We start from the raw sequence: 12,688 nt of genomic DNA, 5'->3' as shown, positions 1-12,688 counted from the left end.
TGAAAAGGAAATGAATTCACATAGTGCAAGGTACAAAAGGGTTTGTAGGGAAAAGTCTCCCTCCTACTTCTGTCCTCTGCTGTCAATTTTTCTCCCTGAAGGCAAAACAATGTTACCAGTTTCTTATATATTCTTCCAGAGATTTCTATGCATATGGAAGCAAAGACACGCATGACTTCTTTCCTTTTTCTGTGGCAAATGGAATTCATATTATACATACATATTTACCTACACATTTTTACCTAAAAATATAATTTAGAGATTATTTTGTGTAAATACACAGATTCCTTTTTTTTCTTTTTTTAACAGCTGGGTTGGTATGTAAACTCACTGCCATCAAGTTGATTTGACTCATTAGCAACCCCTCCTTGGGTTTCCAAGGCGGTATCTCTACAGAAGTAGATTATCCAGTCTTCCTTCTGAGGAATGGCTGGTGGGTTTGAAGTGCCAGCCTTCGGGTTAGCAGTCAAACGCCTTAGGCATTACGCTACCAGAGCTCTCTACTTCTGCAAGTTCCTAGCCAGTCCTCACCAGAGACAACCCAATGTGTTTAGTTTCTTATATATCCTTCCAGAGGTGGTCTATGCACATGGAAGCAAATAAACACACTCACAATCTTTCCCTTCTCTTTTAAAACAAACAAATAGCATACATCTTCAGAGTCTGTGACACTCCCTCTAGCATACTGAAAACTCTCCAGTTGGCTGAAGGTAACTCGAGTTGGTTTCTTGAAACTAAAGACTATAACAAGAGAACAGCTGGGTTTACCAAGATATTCATTGCAGCATGATTTGCAATTTGGAAACATCCTCAATGTTCAGCAGCAGAAGAACTGCTTTCTATGCTAGCATACACAGTCGTATTGCCTTTTAACAGGAGTGCTCCACAGACTATGTAGCAACAGGGTAAAAGGTCCATTAATGATAGTTGGCACAATGCAAGCTTCCATGAACAATAGCATTACAACTGTATAAAAATATGTTTAAATATCGACAAAGGGTAAAAGAGAAGAAACAATGGAGAAACAAAAACGGTGGATGTATTTAGCTTAGAGGGAATAAAGTTTACACTAATAGTAATGGAATAATTTGGAAAAGGATAATGACAATGGTTGAACAACTTGAATGTAATCAATGTCACCAAACTATATATGTAGAAATTATTGAACGGCATATGTTTTGTTGTGCATATTCTCACCACAATAAAATAAAGTGGATGTAAATATATGAATGGATAATTGTGGAAACTTTTATTCAATGTTATTAGAATATGTTTGTATGATAAACTAAAATATGAGCAAACAAATGTTTTTGTTTTAACCAATAGAAAAGGCAAGGGAGAGAATGTAAAGAGAAAACATGGCCAGAGAAGGACTCACATAAAATGCCCAACTGAAAGTATGGGACAAGAGAAAGGAGGAAGCCAGGCAGAGTGAAAGGACAGACCTCAGGGAAACCAGGGCCTTGTAAGAGTACAGAGTCCGGGCACGTGTCAACAGAAACTTTCCTGACCCATCCCCAAGGCATGTAAGGTGTCTTCCTGCAAACGCCCTTAGCATGCTCTGCCAGCTCAGCTGCCCTGTAAGTTGGCTGTCACCCCAGAAGACTGTCATCTCCCCTAAACACGACACAAATATGTTTTCATCTCTATATACAGCATCAGTAGCAAAACCTCTTGTGGTTGGCATTCAATGTATGCTCTTTTAACTAATTAGTTCACAGATGTGGTAGTCAGTCTCCGGAAGAATTATCAAAGATAAAGACTAAGAACAAAGTCACTGCTTTTAGAAGTTGGGAAGTCACAGGTCCCAATTTCAAAAGTTGATTTTATGAAATTGAAGTGTAAACACCAGATCTCCAGGATTAAGGAGAGTGTAGATAGTGAGAAGTCAAGGTGATAAGTTATTATTACTCTTTATGCTTCCTCCAGCTCCCTCCCTTGTCTTGTACATGACGCGAGTCAGGTAGAGGCAGCTGCGTGGCCTCAATATAGATTGTCCTAGTTCAGCAGGATCGTTATAGCTGAAAAGAATAGAAGGGAAACTTTCCATTTCAGTTTCCCACCCACCCACCCCTCATTTCCACAAACAGCTTTGTGGATTAAAATGTAAGGCCAAGGGTGTGGGGATCAGGGCTCAGAGCTGACATCAAAGCAATCAAATTGGGGAGAAGAAAAGGAGGAAAAAGCTACCTCAGCTCTTGCCTTCAGACAATAGAGAGGGGGTTGAGGGATGAAGAAGAAGGTCAGAGATGGGGGCTAGAAGCACCTGGCCTGCAGATAAGAGAGCCTGCTCAGCAGGACCAGGTTGGAGTATGTATGGGGTCCTATCAGGAGATCATTATGCTCCCTTCAGCCCAATGAACTCCAAACATGACATCATAGTCCCACCTGAGAGCCTTTGCATTTATGTTCTTCCTGTCTGGAATGTTGTCCTCTCAGATAGACCCATGGCATAGCCCCTCATTTCCTTCAGGTCTCTTTAGAAATAATCCCTCAGAGAAGCCTTTCCTGGCCTTCCTGTCTAAGATAGCAACCCCTTCCCCATCACCACCACCCTCTATCCTATTCCCCTGACTGTATTTTCCTTCCTGATACATATAACACACATCAAGGGATATACTGCCACCAGAATTCCTATGGTTCTATTTCCTATTTCTAACAAAAACAAAAGGGGAAAGGAACAAAACCATAAAAGGTTCTACAATATTGTTTTCACATTTCTCTCTATCCTAAGGAATTTTGCATACCACTACAGGACAAGTTGAGTGGGTCCTATTGCTTTCCTCAAGGTGGAATAATCAAGCAAGTACAGATGCTTAGTTATGTCAAGAGTTAGGAACTAAATACACACACTATGTACATCTCTAAAGAGAACAAAAGGATTATTCATTTTTTTCATTTTAATATTTCTAAAATTAAATGATTTAAGAGAAGCTATTTGTAGCATTACTGCATTCAATTACCCAGCACAGATTTGGATGGTCCTGGCAACTATTTCCAGGCTTTCAAATGTGGGTCATAAATATGTGTTAATGGGAAAGGTTGATATAATCATACTACTTTGCATCATTCATGATAATTACTATCAGGGCATTTATTAGCCTGCATGTGGTTCAGATAGCCTGGGTTTTATATACATGCAGTGAATTGCTTGATGTGGCCCTTCTAGCCATTGTCCTCCATTCTGTGGTATTTCGTAAATCCCATTATCCATGCCTGTTTGGGGTGGTGTGGTAGTTAAGGTCAGGTATCAACTTGGCTGGGCAGCTGGTAGTAGTCATTCCCTACAATGACTGGCAATCGACTCTGTGATGGGATTTAGGTTAATTCTGTTGGGACAACACAAGTGGAATGTATCTTGAGTCCTGCCTTGCTGGAGGGTATAAAAAAAATCACCACCCTTAGCTTCCCGGAGGGTTTTACCTACGAATCTCCTGGGAAGATTCGCTTGCCTCTTGCTCCAGCTTTGATCCTTGGCTTATCGTCATCTCACCCCTGGATTTGGGACAGCAGCCGCCGTCTGATCTGCTGATCGAGGTTCATCTACCCCCGAGAGTTGGGAGGATCCGCCAGACCTACTCACGGACCTGGGACTTGCCAGCCTGCCAGCCTCCACCACCACTACGTGAGACGAACCCTTGGGTGTCTGTGAGTTCTGTGAGGCGTTACAGCGAAATTCAGAACCCTAAGACTGGGGAAATTACTGGGAGGAGGAGGAGGGGTTAATGTCTGAGATGATGGAGTGGCATGGTAGTTTGGACATTTGGGACATCTTTGACCTCCGCCTCATGGGGACCAGCCTCGTGCTGATCTTTCTAAGAGAAATTGTTCAAGCAATACAGAAATTAAGCAGTCACCATCCTTTTTGAACAAGAACCTAAATATACAACTGAGCAAAGCCTCGTCTGCAGTTATTTTCCAGCCCACACACTCACTCTGAGATCCAGCCATCACCACGAAGCTCCTGTCCACTCAATGACACCATACATGCTGCTCTCACTACCCAGAACTCCATCCAAATCAAAAGAAAAACACGGAGCATAGTGTTGGGCTTACATTCTCTTAGAAACTACAAAGTGGGGAAAAGAAATGCAAAAGGAAGAGCCATTTCCATTACCACTCCACTTTTTTTCTACAAAAGCACCCATTCTTGTTCAGACTGGTAATGTGCCGGCTATAAAAAAATAAAAAAAAATTTCCCCAGTGTTTCTTGCAGTTAGGGGAGGACAAGTGACATAGCTCTGGCCAATGAAATAGAAGTCAGAATTGCCAAATGAGGCCTCAGAGAAAGCACTTTTAAAGAGGGCTACTTCAGATGGCATTTGTCTTCGCCACTTACCTTCCCCAGGTTTCCTGCCTGGAATGCATATGGGATGCTGGATGCTGGATCTTAGGACAAAGAAGAATCAATCAGAAGGACTAATGCTATATTTTAAGGATGGCTGAATAGAAAGATAGAAAAACCCTGAGTCCCTGTTGGCACTGTGGAACATTTGCACCAGCTTTGAATTGTTTCTGGAAAAAAAAGCAACCAAACTCACTGCCGTCTAGTCGATTCAACTCATAGTGACCCCTCCTTGGGTTTCCGAGGCAGTACCTCTACTAAAGTAGATTGCCATATCTTCCTTCTGAGGAGTGGCTGGTGGGTTTCAACTTCCAGCCTTCTGGTTAGTAATCAAATAACTTAGGCACCACACCAAACAAAAATAAATCTATTTGGCTAGCTCCTTGAGATAGGCTGTATGTCAACTTGGCTGGGCCATGATTCTTAGTGGTTTAGCAGTTATAATGTAGCCATTCTCCATGATGAAATCTGATATAATGTAATCACCTCCATGATGAGATGTGCTTTGAGCAGCCAGTCAGTTGAAGGGAATTTCCTCAAGGGTGTGACCTGCTTCCAATTTATATATGGATGCCCTGGAAATTTTTTCTGATATTTCCTCTGGTTTTCTGACCAGAAAATACAGAAATAGTGGTTTCTTCTTAACCCCAACCCCATTAGATAAGATCTTAGCCTGTTCCCATTGAGAACAGAGACTGGGCAGAAGACAGAAGCCAATAATAATTAAGGCTCTGGTAGCATAGTGCCTAAGGCTATGCTAACCATAAGGTTGGTGCTTCAAACCCACCAGTCACTCCATGGAAGGAAGACTGGGCAATCTACCTCTGTAACGATTTATCGCCTTGGAAACCCAATGAGGGTCCTATGAATCAGAATCCACTTGATAGCAGTAGGTTATCCTCATTTGCATGCACTCAACATTTGTATTAGCACAGGATTTTATTGAAATTCATTCCTTCTCTGGAAAGGAATGAGGGAAGGGTGGGCAGATGCCACGGCCAGTACTCTGACAGAAGTTCCTCCACAGAGAAACATGGAGCTGGGAAAACAGGCTCCCCTCCGGCAGCAACAAAAGCTGCCAGAGAAATGCCAAACAACTCCCAGTGCCCTGGGATCCCTGCTCTACAGTTTACCCCATGTGTGAAAGGCAGGCCAAGTACATGCCATTACTATTCACTGTATATATTCCAAGCCCTGTGCTGAATGCTGGGGATCCAGTCAGAGGCATTGCTAGGAGGGAAAGTAGAGGGAGGCACTTGCCCCCAGGCTCAAGTCCAGGGGGTGCCATTCCTGGTACAGAATGATATGTGAAAGGCACCTAAGGCAGCTGGACAAGAGAGAGGAAGGCGTTTCTGCTGACACATCACCGCCATCAACTTCTATTCATCTTGAAACTGGGGGGGGGGGGGCGCAATTTAGAGATAGTCCCTTGGTGCTCAATACCCTCACTACCCCTGTGGATTTAGTAGAGAGGGAAACAGTTGCCACGTTGCTTACATTCTACTATTGTGACAACTCTGCTTTTGTGAAACAGGCTAAAGCCAGAGAAAATCCTGGGTAAGCTACATAGCCCCTTCTACTCTAGCATCCTGTGAATCTTCAATTCCCTTGTCCTCTTTGACTCTTCCCTCTCCTGTATTTGATGTGCTGTCAGCATCAGCTCCTGCTGGGAATGCTCCACTCAGAGTAAGTATTCCTTCCTCCAGGAAGCTTTCCCTCAACACCAGCAAGCTGGGGTTGGTGGCTCTGTGCTGCGACTTTGTCACCCTACATGGGCTTCTATCAATATGTGAACCTCACTTTATGTTCCTCTAGGACAGGGACAGTTTCTCATTCTTCATACATCTCCCTCCCACTCCAAAAAAATTGCCATCTAGTCAACTCACAATCAGTGACTCTATAGGACAGAGTAGAACTGCCCTGCAAGGCAGTTATGGAAGCAAATTGTCTCATCTTTCTCCCACTTCCTGTCAACTTTTTGGTTAGCAGCACAGCGCTTAACAACCACGCCAACAGGGCTCCTCTTTCTTCACATTTCTTATCACTTACCACAGTGTCCGGCACAGAGTAGGCTCTCGATAAATACTCATTGCACTGGACAGTCCTATAACTAAAATGGTCACAAGTACTCTAGTTTCTAGAAAGCCCCTGTTTTGGTTCTCAAGTGCCGCTGTAATAGAAATTACCACAAATGGGTAGCTTTAACAAACAGGGATTTATCCTTTCATAGTTAGGAGGCTAGAAGTCTGAGTTCAAAGTGTCAGCTTTAGGGGCTGGGTGGAAATCCATCAACTGTGGGCTTCAGCTCTGCCTCTTGCTCCCAGCCCACTGGAGCTAGAGGCATCTCTTCACTCAAACAGCTGCTGGCTGCTGAGGCTAATAAGCCCAAGGATGACAAATAAAATGGCACAGTCCAAGGATTATCACACAACATGGCAGGCCACTGGTTCAAGTCCTGGAACAATCCTAAGATCGTCAGAGAGACATGGTAGGCTGCTGAGTGAAGACTCAGCTACATACAGGGCCCAAGCATACCAAACAGCCGCAGAGACTTTTCTCAACACTTCTTATATACTAGAAGCAGACCACATCCTTAAGGCAGCTACTTAGCTGCTCCAGTAGATTCCACCATGGAATTGATTTCTAGTCTTGTCATAGGGAATATCTACATCCAGCTGCCCAGCCACTCAAAACCAGGCACAACCAAGTTGACACACAACTTAACTACCCATCCCCAAATCTCAAAATTTCAGGGACAGCAAGTTTAAGGCTGGAACCAAATGTAAGAGAAGGGTAGGTGACCCATCCAGCAGTGCTTCTGTGGTGACTGAAAAGCACTATGGGGAGGGGAGGGCATGGGACACTTAGGACAGCTATTGGCCTCACCCCTCCCTCCTTATAGCCACTCATCTATCCTTTCGTAAAATTCATGCCTTGAAATAGAAGATGAACCTTTTGGCTAATGTTGGCATGAGGCCTTGAACATGCAGACACATGCCTTTCAAGTTTAGAAATGCCTAATGGAAGGGTCCCTAAGCACAGGATATGTGTAACTAGGATGTGCACCATTATGTCCAACTTCCTGCTACAGTGAAGACAATCATTAATTCATCAAACAGCCATTGAGGGCCTGCTAAGTGCCAGCAAGCATGCTAGACAGTGAACAGTAGTAAACACAGGAAACAAGTTCCAGTTTTCTCACAGGGTTTATGGGAGATTCCAATCTTAACTCCTGGAGGGGTGGGAGCTGGTTCCTTCTCTCCATCATCTCCCCACCCTTGTTTTATATAGTGTTTGATAGAATAAACTTCAGTAGAACTGTTTAGTTATCTGCACTCAACACACCTCCCTTCAAATTCAGCGACACAGAGATGCTTTGGGGGCATATACAGACTATGGCCATTATCATAAGCATTGCAGTCTGAGATTTCCACTCACTGGGAGGCCCCCTCTTACCTCACCCCTTCAAAGGTTTTCCTTTACCTTTCCCTGCCTCGCTGATATCATAGTTCTTTTAACAGGAGCCAATCTTCTGTGACATAATTAGACGTGAGTCTTTAAAATAAGCACAACGGAACACGGTTGAAGACTTTAAGAAACTTGCAGGGCCCTGGGCGGTTGAGGTTAAGATACCTAACACTATTTTAGTGTCGGAAGCGTCATTTTACCTTCAGCAGGGTAAATGGACATCACAAGTGAGGTGCTCAGGAACCCCAAGGGAAGGGTGAGCCGCAGTCGCCAGCTTTCCCCGCCCGCCGTCCGGGCAGCCGGCAGGGGGCGCGCCAGGGCCTCCGGGCGTGGTTCGTGGGGCGGGCTGCTGGGCCAGGAAAGGCACTTGGGTAACTTTTTGGTTGGCTGGCGCCGGGTGCTGGCTGTCCCGGACCCTTTTAAACTTGGGCTCTCCGTCATCCTCCCCTTTTGGCTGCAGCGATCGACTCGGTAAGTGGGTGCTGGCGGGTCCCGATGCTGGAGCCGGCCACGTGGCCGAGCGTCTCTCCTCCAGTGGGGACCTCAGTGAACCCCCGAGGCGAAGAGCGAGTAGGTGTGCCCCTTGGCTCTGCGCTCCGGAGGTCCTCTCCGCGGAGAGACCCTTCCAGTTCCTGGGAAAGCAGCGCCCCGAGGAAAGTCCCGTTTAAGCCCCTTCTGGAGTGGGAACCTGCGGAGCACCGGTGGGGTCCTCGTGGTGTTCTACACACCATCTTAACCTAATGTCTCCCCAGCAGCCGGTTCTTGTCCCTTACCCTCTGTGCCCCCGACGCTCAAGGAATTTGTCCGATCCCCAGCTAGCTTAAATTTTCCCAATAAGTTCTGATTCGATTTTGAGAATTAAGTTCTAATGGAACTCTAATCGGTCTCCCAGTTCATGGCGAGAGCTCAGGGATCTGAAGCGCTTTAAATTTCCTTGCCGAGCAATATAATTACGGGCGTTAGCAGCAAACGGAGGTAATTTCGCCCATATAGCCACTCTCCTGCCGCGAAAGCTTTTCATTTGCCACTTTGCAGCGCGGTTGGGTTTTTTTTTAAAAAAGACCCTTGCAGAACGTTTAACTGTAGTGAGCCCAACAGAGGGCTGTGAGCCTTAATGAGGGAGCCTGCACTTTCCTCCTCCAGAGGCACCTTCTCAGCTGTGCCAGTGCATTAAACCTGCAGAGCCGACTCTGCCGATATTTCCAGGGGGTGGAGTTAGGTGTTATGTCCTGGAAGAAAAATAGGAACCACCGGAGTGTACAGTCACTTGGACAAGAAAGACGTTGAACGTTTGATTTTTGCCTAACAAGATTAAAAACACGCAGAGCTGCCTTTTCTTTGGGAGAAGTTTGCAAGTGTTTCAAGGAAGAGATTCTAAATTTTGGGGTGATTTTTAAGAGGGCCCAAGTTTTGAGCAACAACAGGGAACTCTGTGGTTCAATAGTGGTAGGAATTGCTGTACAAAGGGATATTCTCCGAATTTAGTAAAATTTGGCAATATCTAAATACAGATTTGAATGAACGAAAGGAGGAGGGAGTCATTGTGACTGTTACAGGTACTGTTTAGAAGGCTTCTGTTGAAATGTGAAGCTTGTGCTAGGTGGTTAATATTTTAGAGTTGTGAAAGCCATTTATTTCCCTTATTCTGATCAGGAAACCAAATGGGACATTTATTTTACCAGCGCTTTTATACATGGGCCCAGAGCACATGGCTTTCCCTGTGCTGATTTTTGTCTCTGGCAAATGCGAGAGAAATGCACTGTTCTGCCTCCTGTTGAGCCAAAGCTGTTTTAACAATTATACTGGGAGAGGGAAGGGCTAGGGGCCAGGAAGAAGCCAGGCCAGTGTCTATTTTAGGATTGTGGAAACCCAGCCAGTGGATTACTAGGGACTAGAACTTTACCGCTCCCTGGGCTCGGCCTCAAGGTAAACAAGCTTCATGGTTTGGTCTTTAAATCTGTTACAGATTTGTTAACATTTTTCCCTAATACTGTTTGCCAGTCAGGAATACAATAATGTTTATTTTTTTCCTAACATTGATACTTTTGCAAACTAATTTAGCAAGACTGGAAAACTGGTGACTGCTAACATTGTTAAATGGATTACTCATATACAGTATTTTTTGCATATAACACACACAGCAAACAAACACAAGCGGGTTGCTAGACTTGCAAAAATATATAATGCATGTGTTGTTTGTGTAATAATACACTCATTCACTTTTATTTTACTCTTAGCTGGAAATTCCAAAAGATGTCAGGAAATTTGGAGAATGTAGCTTTGTACAGGAATTCAGAGGTAGCTTTCTATTCAAGGTAGCAGCAATAAAAGCCACTAAAAATTAATTATAAAACCATGAAGTAATTCTTCACATTGTTCTTGTCACTTTTCTACCAGGCTCAGTGTCCCTGTTCCAGTTGCTGATGAACTTAAGGTATGGACCAAATGGAAAGAATTTGGCTTGAGTAGAATTCTTGGCCAAGGATGAGACTCTTAATCTGATTGGGCATGCTTCTGCTCTGATGGGTTAAAGGATTTACCTGAGGCCAATGTGGAAGGAAAGAAGAGGGTTACTTTAGAATTAGAAAAGATGGATTTCTAAATGACATTTAATCTTTGAAAATGTTTATTATCCAATGGACCATTTTGGTGGATTATAGTCATTTGAGAAGCTTTTGAATTTCAGTCTTCCAGAAAATGAAGGTGAATTGTTTGCATTAGTGGGATTTTTGAGTAAAGTCAATCCACTCTTTGTTTTTATATCAGAACATTACTATGACTTATTAGAGTTCTAGACTCTACTGTAATAATTTTTAAGGTGTAACTATTGTTATTAATTGCTGATCTAATTATTGACTCTAATATTTCTTTTCTAGGGGTGCTGCTGCTTGAAAGATATCCTTTTCCAAATAGAGACAAGTATATTTGAGTGAGATGATGGATACCTACAGAATAGAGGTTTTTGCTTTCTTTGTCCCTCTTCTGGTGGTGGCAGAGATGAATTTTGAAAGAAAAGTGTCAAATATCTGTTGCAACCTGTATCATAGCTATGCCCTGTAGCTGAGTTGCATAGAAATCATTTACATTATTTTAAGTAGTTTATCAACTAGCCCCAGTCTGAAACTTGACAGTGAGACATTTAAATCCATAATCTTGGTTCATGTACTGCATAAAGATTTATCCTTTTTAAGAATTGTTGTCGAACTAGGTTCGCAATTTTTTTATCTTAAGAGAACTTTAACAACTAAGCAGTGGTCATCTTTAAATCTCATTGTTCTAAAGATTCAGGAAAATAAAACACCCTTCCTGTATGACTTAGACAAGACTCAGGATGCTCCGTCCCCTGTTTACGTATGACGGGGCGGACACAGACCCTCCCAATTCCCACTCATAAATGGGTTACTGAATTGCTTACCTCTGCTGATGAATCTGAAACAAAAGTTCTTATTAACAAAATTTGTCTAAGCTCTTTCCACCAAGTCCCTGAACTTTGGCTCAGCCTAAGCCAGCATAAAACCCACTGCCACTGAATTGATTCCAAGTAGCAACCCTCATTGGGTTTCCAGGGCTATAAATCTTTACAGAAGTAGATTGCATCATTTTCCTTCTGTGGAGCAGCTGGTGGGATTGAACTGCTGACCTTGTGGTTAGCAGCCAAATGTCCTACCCACTATACCACCAGAACTCCTTGAGCTGGCATAATAGCGCTCATTGAGGGCTGGCAGTCTGCATAAAACAACCTTAATCTACAATAAAGTCATCCTTTAATCCCGTATCCCCACACCTGGGGTTATTTCTACGGAGATCTTGAGGCACTTGACTGCTAACCAGAAGGCCCACCAGCCACTCCTCAGAAGGAAGGTTGGGCAATATCCATAGTGATACCACCACCTCAGAAACCCAAGGAGGGGTCCCTATGAGTCCGCTTGACTTGAGGACATAACAACTGATGGCGTAGTGCCTAAGGCATTTGACTGATAACAGGAAGGCTGATGATTCAAACCTACCAGCCACTCCACAGAAGGACGACTGGGCAATCTACTTAAAGATTTACTGCCTCAGAAACTCAAAGGGGGTGGCTATGAGTCAGAGTCTTAGATGACAGTGAGTTTGGCTTTTTTGGGGGTGGGGGATTAAATTTTATCCTTTTGAACTAGAACAACAGTGGATGTCTGGGGAGGGGGTTGGGTCTGATTTTAGTGGGACATGAAGGATTTAGAAAGGGAGGGAACTAGTCTAGTCTACATCTTGTTGATGGTAGGTGCACTGCTGCATTTGTCAACTCATGTAAAAATGTGAATTTTACTGTATGTAAATCGTACCTCAATAAACATGATGCTAACAAAATGTACCCTTCCTGTATCTTAATGAAATCTTTGGAAAACAAGCCAGTCCTTTCATGATTTACTATGATGCTACAAGTAGCTAAAAATAAGGAAAATAGGAAGAAAAGATAGTTAGGTCTTGGCCTACCCATCGAAGATACAAGATTCCCCTTTATAGATGTAAAGACTGGGAAGCAGCTAGTCACAGTCGGTCTGAGGTCCAAGCTATCCCCCTCGCCTGTAGGCCTGCATGTGGTGGTACTTGGCCAGCACAGCAGCAGCTCCACCAGCACCAGCATGTCAGATCTTGTCCAGCTTCCTGGCCGCAAGCAGCAGGCTGTAGCCATCTACATCCTTCAGGCTTGAAGTACATAGGATGGTTTGTAATAACAAGGGTGCTACTTTGCAACACACATCAAAACACTGTATCTGAAAGTGTTTAATATCTTATGCACAGAACATACAGGAGATACTAAGACATTTGACTGATGTTAGATACAAATTATACCTAACCCTACATAAGTACAAATTCAACTTAAAGACAGATTTA

General features: G+C 43.6%; 1 non-coding gene across 1 annotated transcript; it reads left to right on the top strand.

Moving 5' to 3' along the window:
* The first annotated feature begins 10,288 nt into the window (after window positions 1-10,288).
* LOC122150481 lies at window positions 10,289-10,362 on the top strand. The gene has a single exon (XR_006163691.1). It is a non-coding gene; the product is annotated as a small nucleolar RNA SNORD93 (small nucleolar RNA).
* The last annotated feature ends 2,326 nt before the right edge of the window (window positions 10,363-12,688 follow it).

This window comes from Orycteropus afer, unplaced genomic scaffold, assembly GCF_000298275.1.
Source record: "Orycteropus afer afer isolate SDZICR_OR568_19922 unplaced genomic scaffold, OryAfe1.0 scaffold00008, whole genome shotgun sequence".
NCBI classification, from domain to species: Eukaryota; Metazoa; Chordata; class Mammalia; order Tubulidentata; family Orycteropodidae; genus Orycteropus; species Orycteropus afer.
This window is presented reverse-complemented; position numbering and strand designations above follow the sequence as displayed.